The sequence below is a fragment of the Dasypus novemcinctus genome, chromosome 2 (genome assembly GCF_030445035.2).
Source record: "Dasypus novemcinctus isolate mDasNov1 chromosome 2, mDasNov1.1.hap2, whole genome shotgun sequence".
Lineage (NCBI taxonomy): Eukaryota > Metazoa > Chordata > Mammalia > Cingulata > Dasypodidae > Dasypus > Dasypus novemcinctus.
In genome coordinates, this window is record NC_080674.1 from 166,212,735 (window position 1) to 166,229,716 (window position 16,982).

Below are 16,982 nucleotides of genomic sequence, written 5' to 3' on the forward strand. Positions count from 1 at the left end.
CTTAAGTGGTGAGCTTCATTGGCTGGTCTTTGGGAATCCTCCTCTCTCTACTATTCTGTAATTCCTGTGGGTCCCAACCAATCCTAGACACTGCTTGTCAGTACTCTTTCATGCTAGAATGACTTTTTTTCTGTGGTGTCTATTGGCAAGAGAAAGAAGATTCACTTAGTTTTCAATCTTACTAGTCAGGAAACTGATGCCATTCTCAAACTGAATAGGTAGGAGCTTAGAAAACCCTGGATAGTGCTGCTTCCAGGCCTAACAACAGGATAGAGCTACAACTACCAGTCTTGAAGAGGCAAGGGATGGGGGTGGGGGCAGGAAGTAGTTATCAGAACCACCCAGCTGGAAGGGATCCTGAGGAATAAGTAACATGACTCCATCTCCTTCTGTCCTCTGATCTCCTGCTATTGCCCCACATTGGCAAAATCCAACTGGAATTATGGAGGATAAGGAAGTCCATTGATGCCTTTCATACAGATCAACCTCCTGGGGAAGGAAAAGTCAACCAGGAAGGGCAAATGGAAGATGTTCACTACTCCTTCTGCTTGCTCAATTGTTATGAATTTATTAGCCGATACTTAGAATGATGAAGCTGGGAGGGATTTCACAAACCCAGACTTGAAACATCTAAAAATCACATATCACACTAGAATGATAGAAAGGACTAGATCTGAGATTTTGCTGTATTGCAAGCCTCAATCTGTGCAAGAGGAACTGTCGTTGAGCTTCATTTTTATTAAACTTGTGATATAAGTGATGTACTTTTTTCTTTAGCAGTCCTTCAAAGAGGAACACTTCTCATCATGGTTTCAGGACGTAGCATGCTGTCTTTGTAAGAGAATGCAATTTGGAATTTCCATACCATTTCCACAACTTTTACTGGCTATGAGACCAGAATGCTGAGTTTCAATGTTCACATGAGTGAAATGGTAGTACCTGGCCTCCTGCTTCACAGGATTGTGTTGAAGCTAAAATAAAATAATCAAAGAGCCTTATAAGATGTAAAGTGTTATCTATTTAAAAATTTGTGGTTGTTAATCGTCAGAATACATTCACAATTAAAAGCTATGAATCCGGGAGCAGATGTAGTTCCAGCAATTGAGTTCCTGCTTCTCACATGGGAGGTCCTAGGTTCAGTTCTTGGTGCTTCCTAAAGAAAAAAGCAAACAGATAATGAGCAGACAATGAGCAAAAAACAATGAGAAGACAACAAGCAAAAACAATGAGCAAACAGATGAGGGACCCATCTTGGGTATGTGTGTGTGTTATGAATCTTACCCAAAGAACAGAAGTGTGGAGCTCCACTTGTGTGTGTGTGGTTCAATGACCTGAGTATCTCTTGATACTTTAAATTTCAGGAGATGATTAATTTTTAATTATCAACTCCTAGAAATTAAGTTCTAGGCAGTTTTTAAAAAAATCTAGACATAAAATATTAGAACCCCAGCTGTCATTTATATTGTATGCTCTCTCCCCCAACTAACTTACAAAAATGCAGATATCACAGATTTGGCTTCAGGAGGGGTTATACTTTTTCAGGTTGTGTTAACCCAAACAATTTTTTTTTATTAGAATATTGCTTATGAAATGTTTGCTTATTACTGCAGCTAGCCTCAGAAGGACTATGCAACTGAATAAATAAAATTTGTAAAAAAAATATATAGAGGAAAATTTCTGTGTATTTTTACAAAAATATATAGATGTTTTTCCTATAAAAGTGGAATACATTGTAACATTTTCATTTAATATATTGTAAATATATTTTACATGTGATTAAATATTTTAATATAATTGTATTGCTACATGAGAATACCTTAGTTTCTTTAACCAATCCTGAATTGCTAAATATTTTGGTTTTTAGAAAGTTGTTTTTGATTATTAATAAAAAATCCTTTACTAATTTTTCATGGAAGAGTGGTATTTGAGAAAGAATAGGCAACTGTGTTTTCTTAAAAAGAATGAATTCTTTAGAAATTAGTTTTCAGGAAGTATTTGAGTCAATATAATTCACATCTTAAATCAGTTTAGACATATTTTTAAATCTTTAAGTAGAATTTTCCATAAATGCAGCTCAATGGGATATAATAATTAAATATGAATAAAACTATTTCAGGAAAGGGAATGTGTCACTACCCAAAATAGGCTAAATTTTAAGTTATAATATGAAACTAGAAATAAAATCTATTTTTTATTATGATGGATCAATGCATGGAGAAAGATCTGTTTCAGCATCAGTCTTTTATATACTAGTTTTTTGCTAGTTTTTCTGTAAAAACAAGGCTCCACTCCTCATATTTTGTTCGTTCTACTCACTTATTTAAGTAATAAAGTGGAAATGCTCTAGAATCACATTAGAAAAAAATCTGTGTAGATGTTGAAACATCTCGAAGACGTTTCTTTAATCATAGAAATCAACAAATATTACAAACTAAATCCAATTTAAGAAAGAAAGATCATATAAGAGGCTCTTAACTATGTGAGCTTTCTTTAACCATCTTTCCTATGATGAAGCATTTTTATTTTAGATCCTTAGGGGAGAAACTGCATGTGTATTCTTGATTTCAACATTTAGTCTTAAGTAGCATATATGTCCTTAGCCCTTTGTTAACACTGAACCTGCCTTAAGTTTATTATTTCTTTGCTTCTTTTCCACTTCCTTCTATCTCTACATAATAAATATTAGCTTATCATTTGAAGTCACCTGGCTTGACATTGTCTAAGTCTTCCAGCTTCTCTCTCCTTTTCCAACTGCTTCCCTAAATTTCCTCTTAGATCAGAAGTCAACAAACTTTTTCTCAAAAGAGCCAGATAGTAAATATTTTAGGCTTAGCAGACTATAAGATTTCTGTTGACTATTCAACTCTCTTGTTGTATGAGAGAACAGTCCTGGATAGTATCAAAATAAATGGGTATGGCTAGGTTCCAATAAAACTTTATGTATAAAAATAGGCAGCCTGCTGAATTTTACCCTTGGGCCAAATTCCTGTCTTGGTGGCATAATTCATTTTTTTACCCTGCATTTATTTTCTTTATGAATAACTGTATTTCTCTTTGTAGACATTTACTACAAATATTTTTTAAATTAAGGGAATCAATGACCAAACCCATCAGAAATTGGGTGTTTCTATTTTATTTTAAAGACACCTATCATCAGTTCTATTATAGGGAGGAGGGAAAAGCTCTTAAGAATGATGGAAACCAGTAAAAGCTTTATTCCTGCTTCCAGTGCTGTAGTAGGTACCTTTATATCACTGAGGGGAGTTCTTTTAGTTAAGTTAGTTAATAAATCCCTCAAGCTGCACCCAAACACCTTGATACATTTTTATTAAGTGCTTATTATTTCCTAGGCATGATACTGAGAACTCTGTTTTGCACTCACAACAAATCCTAAGGTATGTTCTCTGGTGTCCATTTTATGGATTAAGAGACAAGGGTTCAGTAAATTGTCCAAGGGCATGTAGACGGTAAAGTGCAGAACTAAGACTAATCCCAATATGTTTGAAAACTATGCTCTTAACCTCTATGTCAAAGTCTTAGCTACTGCTTATTATACTTCCTGGCTCCACTGTAGAACAAGGAATGAGTCGTAAAGAGGTAAACAACTACAGTATATTTGCATTATAGATATGACACTTGTACTCTCCTTTTTTTTTTTTTTATTCTCCTTGGACGGTCCTTAATTTTGAATCGTAATTGTTTGTTTTAAGCCTCTAAGCAAAGTATTTTCATGAGTTTTGTATTTCTTAATGTTTCTGGATATAGCAACTATTTTATTGACAAGCCACAAAGTAGGATGTATGAAAATGTAATGGCAACATCCTAATCTCTTCCTGACTGCTAAACTTAGTCAAATCTAGTGATTTGCTGGTTAATTTCAGGCCAAGTTTATGATTTTTTCTCTCGGTATCACTCCTTTGTAGAGTTATCTAAGCACTTTAGTTCCTTAGTGTGAGGCAAAACTTACAAGCTAATGGTTTAGTCCAAAGTGTAGTCCCAGGACCGTGGGAGTGAGGGAATAAAGAGAAGTGAGACAGGGAAGGGAGTTAAAAAATTCAAGTTCATAGATTACATAACTGGCTATAGTTTCACAAATAAATACAGCTGGCTCCCTCCTATTGGACAAAGCTTTCTCTGCCCTTCTGGGTTTTGCTAAGCAGTCCCTCAAAGCAGCTGCTGAGCAAGCTATGTCCTTGTCCAATGAGCAGTGTTGCACGTGAGTCTAGAAGGGAGAAGGCGGAACTTCTGAGGTCTCTTGGCATAAAGCCTTCTGGTAGGGATGCTGGAGGCTATGCTGTAAACCAGTCCCACCTGGAGTGAGGCTGAGATAGCACATGGTTTTAAAAGATTGGGACAGGATGGTTGTGGTGACCTCTCTCCATTGAGCACGTGGCTAAAGGCCATTGAGCAGGTTTTGACTGAGTAAACTGAGGATCATAAACTAAATTCTTTCGTTTGTTTGTTTTTAGGAGGCACCAGGAACTGAACCTGGGGCCTCCCATGTAGGAAGTAGGCACTTAACCTCTTGAACCATATCCGCTCCCTAGGTTCATTTTTATTTTGACAACTTTTTCTGTGCTTTCAGCTAAGATGTACCATCACCCTCAAAAGTCCTGCCATGGTCTCTGAAGATATGGTAGATATCGCCTATCATCATTCCCCCTCATTTTGACCTTGAGGACTCTTTGGATAGCCAGTTCATTCTCTCAGCTGATTCCATTCCCTGCTTGGGAGATGGGATGATTTTACTGTTTCTCTACGTTGCTCTGGGTCTGCACGAGATGATTCTATGAACATTAAAGCATGGGCTTAGGGCATGTACCTCTAAAAGGTACATGCAGGATATAGTCCATAATTTCCCTCTATGCTAAAATCCTTAGAATACTATGGGTTCAATAGTGTCTACACACACTAGGCCTGGGGGAGGAGGCAAACCAGGAGCTTATTTTCAGTGTTTAATTATCTTGGTTTTTGTCCAACTTCCTTCCTTTTTCCCCAGCAAAGAGGCTCCCTTTTCTAGGCTTGACTGGTGGAGGTTGGGATATTACTAATATCATCAAGCTTCTCTTTAAATCTTTCCTGTCTGAAGGTAGATTACAGAGATTTTTAAACTTTAAAGCCAAGAATTTTAATGCTCCTTTTTTCTATCACAGATCTGTGATAAGCTTTCTCCCATTTGGAGAATGCCAGATTCCACACTCCTGAATGGGGGGTCATCAGGAGACACTAACGTAATGGGAATGGAGGAAATAATTAAAATATGCACATTATCTTACAACTCGTGCATGCACATTGAGGACTGAGGGATATGGGAGTGTGGTTCTCCCCTCTTGAGAATCAAGTCTTAAGGAACCAGGTGCCAGTGCTCACAGACCTCACAGAGGATCCTGCTGGCTTGGCCATGAACCTGACTCCCTCTGTTACAAAGTCCATAACAGACACCACCATGACTCACACAAGGTTCCCTCCATGGAAAGAGGTTAGCTCAGCACAGTTACAAGGCAGGTTTGGCCTAGGCAATCTATGGTGCTACTGCTATTGTTTTTTTTTCTTTTCTGACCTGAGGTACTACATTCCAGAGACTCCTTCTGTGGAAATTTACTCCTTCAACATAAAGCCAAGAGCAGACATCATTCAATAAGCTCTCAAATAAGCATGAGCCGATTTCTGGGCTTGGAATTTACCAGCATTGTTATCAAAAGAAATAATTTACATCTTCTGCACGTCTAAACTTTGCCTTCCTTGGAGAATGGCAGGGAAGGAAAGCCAATACAATTTGATGAAATGACTAAAATGAGTGTATTTACAGTCTTGCAGCTTTTAGAACTGAGAATTTAAATATAGCCACATAGTCACCCATAAATGTAAATGTGTGTGTATTGGGTCAGAGAATGGGAGCTGAAAGTCACTTTTAGAATTGAGGTTCAATTTTCCCCTTGGAATAAATATTGAAGCTTAGGTAGACTACATTGAAAATTCTAGCAATTTGTTGGGCTGGCTTCTTATTCTCATTTCCTTGGATTTTTAATCTACAGGATATGAATGTCTGTTTTTTCCCTCCTTCCTTCCCTTCCTCCCTCCCTGAGTCCCTTCCTTCTTTCCTTCCTTTTTTCTCTGCCTTTTCAGCCCTATTTCTCATACCCACCTTGGCAGCTCCTTTCATGAAATAGCACTGAACCCTGATGTCAGCATCATTGTTTTACAATGAGGGAGCCTGTATTTCTGACAATTTTTACCCTGCTCATATCCATGCTGGAAATACTGAAAGAGCGGCAGACATGAAAATGCCTCCCATTTATATTCATTTGGTATTTGGTTCTAGTACCCAATATGAATAGGTCTTGAATTTTATTTCTGAGTCAATACTGAACTCAAATGTCAGTCATTTGTAGAGGGCAGATTTTTAACTAAGCATTACCTTTCTGGTCTTTTTGATATCAAATCAATACCTGTTGGCACATGTGAGTACATAAGACACTGTGCTGGGCTTTCTGAGTGATACAAAGCAAGGTGATAGGAGTCCTAGCACTCTAAGGTCTTATAAACCATTTGAGGGGGCAATCTGAACAGTTAAATAACTGGAAAAGATGTTAATATGTGTGGGAGAAAATGCTTCCTTCAATTTTCTCTCTGGAATATGGAGATGAGAAAAATTTCTATTTTTTAGGGTTGTTGCGCTGCTTAAATGAGTAAAATATATGGTCATTAGATCAGGACCTAAAGTATAGTAAGTGGTCAATACATGATTACTATCTATTTAATTTAAAAGACCCAGACAACAGTGCATGCACACGAACCATATTGTGATAATAGCAAGGGCTGCTGGAGTTCAGGAGAGAAAAGTGTCTTTAAGGCTGCCATTTTGTAGAAATTTCATGGCAGTAATAGGAATTTAGCTGGGCCATTAAGAATGGTTTTCAGTAAGCAGGCCTAGAAAAGACTTGCCAAGGAGCATTCAAGTGGTAGCCCAATATCCCTTTATGTTCCCTCTACTCTTTATTCTTATTACTCAACATTATGTGAAATAAAAACAGGTAAGAAAACACAAAAGAGGGACTAAGACTAAATCTCTTATAGAGATATCTAGTTTAGTAAAGATATTGTCCATCCTAGATCTTGTAAGAAAGATAGCTAGAAATTCTATTTTTAATACTTATTTACTTGACTTTTAAAATTTTCGTGTTGCCAAAAAAAGAAGATGATGGAGTAAGGATAATTCAACATATTGCCTATAAATGTGTTGATTTTTCTGGTTGGATACTTGAGGCTACAGGTTGATAATCTGGTAAGAGGGGTCCCAGTCCTGTCTAATATTGATAGTTGCCTTCAGCTTTTGTATGTGAAGACTTAAACATCTTACAAATATAGGTCTCTAAGGCTAAATGGTTTAAACTGTTTGAAAGATATAGACATGTTATTTTAGGAAGAAATTCCATTACTTTCTCAGGTTTACTTATTGCTTTTGGTCTTATATATCTCTTGTTTGTGAAAATTTAGTCATAGCTATTTCTCAGAAGAAGGGAAAAAAATCTTAGTCGTGCCTGAAACGTTTTAGAACAGTGCATCTTACAAAGGTTTTCCTCAAGTTTTTAGGAAATATGAAGAAACGTTTTGGAGTGAGGTGCTTAAATAGCATGAGGTAGCATTTTTTGTTCCTCCTTCACTTAACTTCATATGAAAAATATTTTCTTGCTATCTGCCCTTGGCAATTTCTTAATCTCTTAGATTCCATCTTCTTTTCTCCTTCTTGTCTCTGCTATCACTTTTATTGCCTTGTTTTGGATTATCCCAGGGGTCTGGAATTTAATTGGAGTTTTCTTATTATTATATGTACCTGTTTTCTTTTGGTATGTGACTGAAGTATATCACTTGAAACGTATCTTTTTTAAGAAAACAATTACTAGCCATTGCTTTATAGGGACATAAAGGAAACCATTGAGAAGGGATTGGAGTGCCTACAACTTCCAGAGTGTGTGGATTGTTACTGAGTTAATTCATAGCTACTTAGAGGTGAGCCCTGTCATGTTGTTTTTTTCTTGTTGAACAAAGACCAATGCCCAACATGTTCATTGATTTAGGAAGTAAAACCTATTTTTTGAAGTATCAGGGAAGATTTTTAAAACAACTTTGGACTATCTCTGCTCTTGCAAAATAAAAAATAAAGTACTATTCAGTACTCAAACCCTTTGCACTGAAAAATGAACCCGGTCACACCCATAAAATATCTGTACTTCAGGGCTGTCTTGCCGATTTAGCTCACTTTGGACACTTCTCAGACCTGCTTTATGAAGATAGTTATGCCCCTCAGCGATCCTACCATGTTAAAGGCTTTCGTTAAGAAGCTCTCTCTATGTTCCTCTATCCTGACCTTTTTCACCCCTTCTCACTCCTCCAATTTCTGGTTTCTCCTCTCCTTATTGTCAAGCCTGACTCTTTCTCCAAAGCAATGTCTTCACAGACTCTTGCTATAAAAACATATTCCTCGCCTCAACACCCCAAACACCCTCTCTATCCAGTTACCTCTCTGCTCAGATCACTTTCAGGACCTTTAACCAACCTCCCTTCCCTGACAATCTTTGTTTGTTCCAGTTACTCTCTTCTGTAGTACCCTATTCTTGTCATGCCCTGTAATTTTTCTTCCCAGGACTTACTGAAATGTGTAATCATGCATTTATTTGTGTAATTACTTCTGAATGTTAATATCTTACACTAGATTTCAAGCTCCATGAGGAGCTTGTATCTGTTTTCTCTCTATTGTAGCCCCTAACAGCTGTGCAGAGCCTTTTATGTGATGAGTACCTGTAACTATTTGTTGCCTGGGGGCATGGTTCATCTTGATTGTTTCAGTGAAGCCATACCTTGGTGTTGTGTTTGTTACAACACAGCTGGTTGGTTACCAGCTCCATGTCATAGCTGTGTGAACTTGCAGAAGTGGCTTAAGCTCTCTGCACCTCAGAGAAATGGAAAAAACAAGTATACATGATAGGACGATTCTGAGGACCACATGGGATAATCCTTAAAGTGCTTTACACAGTGCCTAGTTCATAGTAAGTTACCAAATGATAACTAAAATAAATCATTTTTTCCCTATGTGGTAAGAGCAAGTGAATAAGAAGTAGATTAACGTAGGGTGATTTTAATAACACCATTTGCAATATGTCTTTTTTGTGATCAAGTTGAGCGAATTAGACTATCTGTTAACTCCATGGATGACTGTAGAATCTCATTTCCTACCTGTTATATTAAGCATCAACCTCCCTGAATAAGTATTAATAGCGCCAATAAAAACTTGTACTTTTACATTTCTAGAACTGTTTTCCAAGACAAATGAAGTAATGCCACATCCCGTAAGAGGCTCACAAACACATTGTTTTAAGGTGTTTTGTTTCGTTTATTTTTTGGTTTGTTTGTTTGTTTTTTAGGAGGTACCAGGGATTGAACCCAGGACCTCAGATATGTAAAGGACATGCTCAACCACTGAGCTACACTTACTCACTGTTTAAAGTTTTAAAGTTATAGAAGGCCCATCCCTGTTGTGGGCAGTATTAAGAAAAACTCTACTTGATTTCATTTATTCATAGTAACAGTCCTTGAAGAGGGCTTTACTCTCCCCATTTCACAGATAAGAAGACCAGGCCGAGGCTGACTGAGGGAGCTGCCTACTCAGCTGAGCAGAGCTTTATTGAACACCTGTGCTCTGACAGCTGCTCTGGGAGGTACACAGGAGAGTAAGACTGGGGCCAGCCTCTCAAGAAGTTGGGGTTTTAGCAAGAAGAAACATGCACACGCTGTCAGCAGTCACAGAGCTGCTTCCCAGGAGCCCTCCCCACCCACCTCTGCCTGTCCTTGTCGGGGAGCAGTGTGTTTGTTGAGGAATTAAAGCTTAGGGTTCACCTCATGTAAGTAGGTATCAAAAAGACTGACACAGGAAATGTGATCTAGAGTCCTAATGAAGAACATCTCAAGCGTGACAACAATGCCTAAAATGCAGAGCCTTTTCCACTTTCTTACTGTCAAAACAGTAAAACTAATTGACCCCAGGCCCCTCGATTATCTGCAACACAGCTGCTGCTCTGACCACCTGAAAAATGAGCAGGTCTCCCTGACGGAGGTTTGTTTGCACGCATTATTGCCGAGTAGTCACAATCCTGCTCTCCTCGGGCCACGGGCATCCTGGTGCTGACTCATCCCGATGGGCGAGTTGCTAGCAGACTTCTTGTTGCATTTCCTGCTTTACATTACCACCAAGTTTTTTGTTCTTTGCTCCTTTAAGATACACACACAACAATTTTCATGGCCTGAGCTTCTGCCAGTCCCTTGAGCTCACTTAAACTTAATTTCCTCATCTGTACATTGGAAAAAATAAAACTTGGTATTAAGTTCAAAGGGTTGTTGAGGATGAATCAAAAACTGAGTACCTGAGTAGAATTTTTTTTAATGAATTCTGTGTTCTGAATGGGGGTGAAAGGATATAAACAAACAACTAAATATAGAAGGTGTTAGGTGCTAAGTGCTGTGAAGAACAATGAAGAGGGCCTGGAGAGAATGAGGGTGGGGTGCTAATTCAGGTAGAGTGGACAGGAAGGTCACCCCCACACAAGTAGCATTTCAGCAGCATTCTGAACATACATGGATTCTGGAAGGAAATGTTCGAGGAGGACTAAACGGCTCAGTTGCACCTGCAAAGGCCTCAAGATGAGAGCAGGTTAGACTTGTTGGAAGACCAAGATGGAGGCCATTATAGCTGGCACTGAGTAAGCATAGACAGGGTTGGTAGGTTAGTAATTAAGGTCAGGGTGGGGGTTCAGACCATAGAGAATTTTACTGGCTTGGCAAGATTTGTAGGCTTTATTTTGAATGAAACAGAACCACAGAGGGCTCTGGGCAGTGGAGCGACATGGTCTAATTGACACCTTATAAAGATCACTCTGGTTGCTAGTCGGGAAGTAGAATCAATGAAAGCAGATTCTGTGTATATGTGGGATGTGATATTGTTGAGATATTCAACTGGCTGTAGCCTGATGGGAATCTAGAATCCCCAAGGGTCTCACTGAGGGAACTAAAGATGGCTGGACTTGTAAGTTCCCCAGGGATGGGTTACCAGGGACTTCCCAGCCAGGCCATGGCAATCAAAAGCATGAACAAGGGCTGAAAGAAGATCTGTCAGGCCTTGAGCCTGTTAAATGAGCAGTCCATGTGTGACACTAGTATAGACAAGGAAGACCCAACAAGATCCTGAGAGGCACACTGGGGCTGGGTCCCACCGCCTCTACCATGAAGTAAGCGTCCCTTGAAGCTAGCCCCCAAGAAAGGGGAGAAACCCTGAATTACTGTGTGATTACCTAAAAAAAGCTAAGCTTTCATCCGAAATAGATAAATTTCTCTCACAAAATCAAGATTCTTTATCATTTCTTGGGAGACAAGACAATGTCAATAATGAAAAATAAAGAGCAGATTTTTTTTCCCACCTGGGTTGCAGTTGCCAAATTTTGACCCTGCAAAATATTCAAAAGCCTTTGGCAAAGGGTCTGGGCTTAGTAAGTGCTCCATAAATGTCACTGCTTTGGCTCATGCAGCAGAAATGAAATAATGGAATGGCAGCTTCTTTTAGCCCAGGAGCCAGTGCTTTTGTGATGGTCAGAACTTCCAGAACTAGTGCTCCTCAGTGTCCTCTCCCTCCAATTTCTGCCAACCAAGTGGTACCAAAAAACCTATTAGCAGTCCTTTTTTATCCTTGTAGCAGCAATACAGTGCCAGGTAACACAAATTAGGAGTATCCGTCACATCAAGAAGATCATTCATTACCAGGCAGGGACCATCACCCTGTTCTCCTCTCGCCCTGGCTAAGTTCCAGGCTATCCTCACAGTCCATCTCCCCATAAATCCCCATGTGGTTTTCGCAAGAGAAGAATTTGCTGCTTTTCCATAGTTCTCCACAAATGCTTTTCCTTTGAAAGGCTCAGATTTAGTAGTTGGAAGAATGTGGGCTGTTATTAAATATTGCCAGACACCATCTGTCCTAGTTTTCCACAGGGCTGCCGATTCAAAGCACCAGAAATGTGTTGGTTTTTGTAACAGGAATTTGATTAGGGTAAAAACTTACAGTTCTGAAGCCGTAAAATGTCCCTATCAAGGCACCATCAGAGATGCTTTCTCACTGAAGTCAGCCCCTGGTGATGCTGGTGTCCTCCCACGTGGTGAAGATGGCAGCTGATCTCTGCCGAGGTCCCAGTCTTCCCCTCCCAGAGCTCAGCTGTGGTCACCCTGGCACAGGGCTTTTTTCTTCCTGGGTCTCTTCTCTCGGTCTCGGCTGCTCCACTTTCTCCCCGAGTTCAGCTGTGAGCTATCAGGCGTATGAGTAGAGCCTTCAGCCTTGAGCTGCTTGTGGGCCCAGCCTCTTGGGAGCTTCTTGCTTAAGTTTTGGCTGCTAGTGATCAAGTCCTCTCTCACATGGCAGGGTTAAAAATGACTGCTTCCTTTCTCTTTGTCCCTCTCTGTGTTTCTGTTTATATAAGGCTCCAGTGAGAGAGCAGAGACTCAACCTGAGTCATGCCTCACTGATGTAGTACAATCAAAAGGGTCCCACCCCTGCAGGAATGGATTAGTTCAAGAATGTAGTCTTTTTATTTCAAGGATTCATAAAATAACTTCAAACTGCCACACCATCCATTGTGCTGACCAGTCCTGGCTCATTTCCAAGCTGTGGAATAATTGTTTACTTCCTCAATGAATGAATTGCCTATCTTAGGATCTGTCTGATTTCTATTGGCAGTTTGTCCTTCCTCCCTTCCTTCCCCCCTTCCTCCCTCCCTCCCTTCCGTCTTTCCTTTCTAGGTTATGTCTTTGTGGCTTGGGCATTAGAAATAGAAATGTGTAATTCCAAAAGGAGAAAAATAGGATACCAAGCTAGTTAATCAAAGGTGCCCATATCTAGCTTTTTTCATTCAATATTTCAAGACTTACATTGGAAACAAAAGGCAGAGCATGTCCTCTGTGCTGTGTTAAGTGGGTCCTGGAAGAACTAACGGTATTCCAACTTCAATCATTGGTAGAATGCCACTTACCATTAACAGGTGAAGTGGATCTTTCTATATGAATTGTGCTTTCATATAAATTTATTTTTTCTAAATTTTCTCTGCTTATCTTTGAACCTCTTGATTTTGATCAATAGATTTAAATAGCGACACTCTGAATTTTCCTAAAATAAGGCCTAGTTTAGAGGGGTTCTACTAAATGCAATGTGGTATCTTGGACTGAATCTTGGAACAGAAGAAGGACATTAGTAGACAAACTGGGGTGATCCAGATAAATTTTGTAATTTAGTTAATAGTGTTGTACCAGTGTTAACTTCTGTTTTGTTCAATGTAAAATGGTTTTATAAAATGTTCACACTAGGGGAAGCTGGGTGATGAGCTACAGAAGTACTCTTCTGTAAGTCTAAAATTATTCCATAACAAAAAGGTAAATAAAAATAAGCATACGTAGAGGTTCTTCCTTGTGCCTTTCAAATCTACCCCTAAAGATATCATCCTAGCATATGGACAATTCAGAGAGAAGCAGCTGTGGCAGAGAAACGGCAATAATCATTGCTAAAAGCTCTTAAGCATGAGTCATGGGCAGCCAAATAGTAACACCATGAGAGAGAGACAGTTTGATCCACACTGCATGGGAGAGGAAACTGAGGTTTAGGGCAGTGAAACAGCTCCTCACAAATCAACAGTTAATAATGGTGGGATGAGAACTTTAACCTCAGTTCATGCTTCCACAGTCCCTGCTCTCACCCAGGCAGTAGAGATGTGTTTGCTTCGATCACAGTCCTGCCATTGATTAACTGTGCTCTTGGCCAATCCCTAAACCTCTCTGATTCGGTTTCTTCATTTATAAAAAATAAGGAGGTTGGATCTGATGACCCTTAAGGCTTCTTCTACCTCTGAAAACTTCTGACTCTATGACCTGCATATAAAGTACATTTTAATTGAAACATTATCATTAAATCTTTCTATCCAGTGGAATCCTTTTAAGACTTTAGGAAAATAACCTTTGGATTTGAAGGGGGTTATGTGACGATGAGTTCACCTCTGTATAATACTGCCAACTCCTATTTATGCCTGACCTTTTACCCATCCTGGAAAATGTGAGCACTTGTAAGGAAAATGTTATCATCAATAATTTATTATAACTTCTGGACTAATATTTAGAATGTGTTCGTATATAATTGTTTTTTTTTTTAACTTGATGCATATTATTGGTGGTATGGGAATAAGAAGAGATCAACAGTGATAAGCTATTCTGAAAGTAGCTACATACCATAGGTCAATTTGTAATGTAAGGTTGCCATTGCCTTACTAAAATTTATATATGAAATAAACAGATAAACATTTTTCTAGTTCATGGATTAACTTGGGATTGATCTTGTTTACTTGAGTTCAAATAACACTTTACTAACCAATTTGCTGTTTTAAATATCTCTGCCATAGGGAAGTCAATATTAAGCGAACTAGACTACACTAGTAGTAAAAACTGAGATTTCTGAATCCTAGAAAAATTCAGCCAAAGTGAATAGATTTTTAAATTTCAATATTGCTTGATTATAATCTACTTTATTAGAGGAAATCAAAATAAATGAACAACAACAACAAAAAAAAACACATGTGCACTTGCCAAGATCACTTCCCTGTATGCAGTGTAAAATTATTTTTAAATGCTTTTTACTAACCTATTTTGCAAGATCTTGATGATAGCTGTAGTGCTTTACTGTATTGGTGCACACACAAGTGCAAAAACACCCAAATTAATGTCATTTCTATTCCTGACAAAAAGAAAAGAAAAAAGCAAATAAGCAGTTATTTGGCTGAGAAGAATAAAACTGAAAAGGAAAATAATTGTCTTTTTGCTAAATGTTCTTATATCAGTAAATATATGAGCATTTGCATCAATTTCAAAACACAGGTTAAACCGATGTCTTTACACATTATTGCTTTTGTGCATATTTTTGGTTTCCCCTATTCCAATGCCTTTTTAAATAATTTTGATGCAGAAAATCTCATGAAATCATAAAATTCCCCAAACCATGTTAAATATCTAAATTTATTTCCATTTCTTTAGGATAATGAAGTAATAACTTCTGTAATAGTTAACTTGACCTTTAATCCTTATCCCTTTCATCATCAATTAAAAAAATATTCTGTGTTTGTAGTTTTTTAATGACGCTCAATCATATGGAAAATTGAGTTCTTTGTATTGCCCCTGTAATTTTACAAAGTCACAAAACCTTGTTGAGTCCCAGTTTTCTTATGCATGCAATGGGCCTAATTATCTTACTGAACTTACATCACAGGCTTAATGGATTTGGGAGACATTGTTAAGTATACAGAGCTCTATTCTAGGCAGCGAGAACATTTCTATCAATCAATATTTATTGAGTCCTTACTATGTATCGAGCACTGTGTTAATGGTTTAGCAGTGAACAAGGGGGAAAATATCTTTATGCTCATGGCGTTCAAATTCTAATTTCAGCAGTCAACCAATGAGAAGTCAGATAAGATACTTTTGGATAGAGATAAGAACTATAAAATAAACTGAAGAGGGTAATGGGTTGAAAGAAGGGAGGGAGCCACTTTAGATGGGATGATTACAGAATACCTCTCTGAGGAGGTAACATTTGAGTTAGAGCTAGGATGTGAATGAGAATTAAGAATCAGCAGTAAAGAAATCCAAGGAAAGGTCATTTCAAGGGAGGAAGAAAGTACTTATGTTTAAGGAACAAATAACGTCAGCGGGACTGGAGCATGGTGAATTATGGGAAAAGTACTATACAATGGAGTAATAGATACAGGCTTGGACCAGATCACACTGGGTCATTCACAGCCTGCTGTTTTGGAGTCCTAGATAAGCGTTGTGATCTTTTCAAGGATTGAAATTATTCCCTATACATTCCATGCTTTCATATGGAATCCATATAACTATTCCTCAAGGGTCAAGCACAGAGGTGGTGATCATAGGAAGCAACTGGCACTTATGGTTTACTCAAGTATTATTTTCTTTCAGCACTTTCTTTCACAAGAGCCACCGTTTTTCAGAGTAAGAATCTGTAGACAAAAGCAAAATGTTTCAAAATGGACTTATCTTCTTAGTCTCCTCCCTCATAACTCATAGTTAAATAGTGATCTCTACTATTATTACTACCTCTTTTATATTTCTTTCATCTATTTCATTGTCTTTCTTCCAACTGCCAATATTTTATTTGAAAACATCATCATTTAATTTAATTTAATTTAATCATTATTTCATTACTATGGACTCAAAAGTTGCCTCCTACAATTTGTCTTCCAAACAACCTTTGAATGTATTGTTTCTATTATAAAATCAAATCTGATCATGTCATTGTCCTCCCTTTTTTCCCTCACCCATCCCCATTCCCACTCTCAGCTTCTTAGGACTCCTCTGTGACTTCCCATCACCAATTAAAGCACATGCGTTTTCATGTGGAACTTGAGGGTCCTTTCATTATTTTTCCTCTTCCACCTTCATTGATACCCAGATGTTTTATATGGGATATGTCTATGCTTCCCTAAGTCACATCCTGTGCCCATCCCACCCTTCCTCATATCTCTACACATGTTCTTCCTTCTACCTAGAATCCTTTGTGAATGTCCATTCACTGTGCAAAACTCTGCCCCTTTGTATCTGCAACATTAGACACTTGATGTGGAAGTAATCAGAATACTTTTAAAAATATATACATTTGGTTTCCTTTTTGTTTTGTCAACTAAACCCATTAGCCTCTCAAAGTCAGGAACCATAACCTATTTATCTTTATAGCTATAGTAGCTTGCAGAGTGCTATCACAAAACAGCCTGTTAAAAACTGCTTGGTAATAGAATGTATTTTAGACAGTGCTGTTACATCTTTGGCTCTGGCAAGGCTATAGAATCAAATTTTAAAAGTATTCAAGCACCAGTTCTGTATATTGATTCTGATTT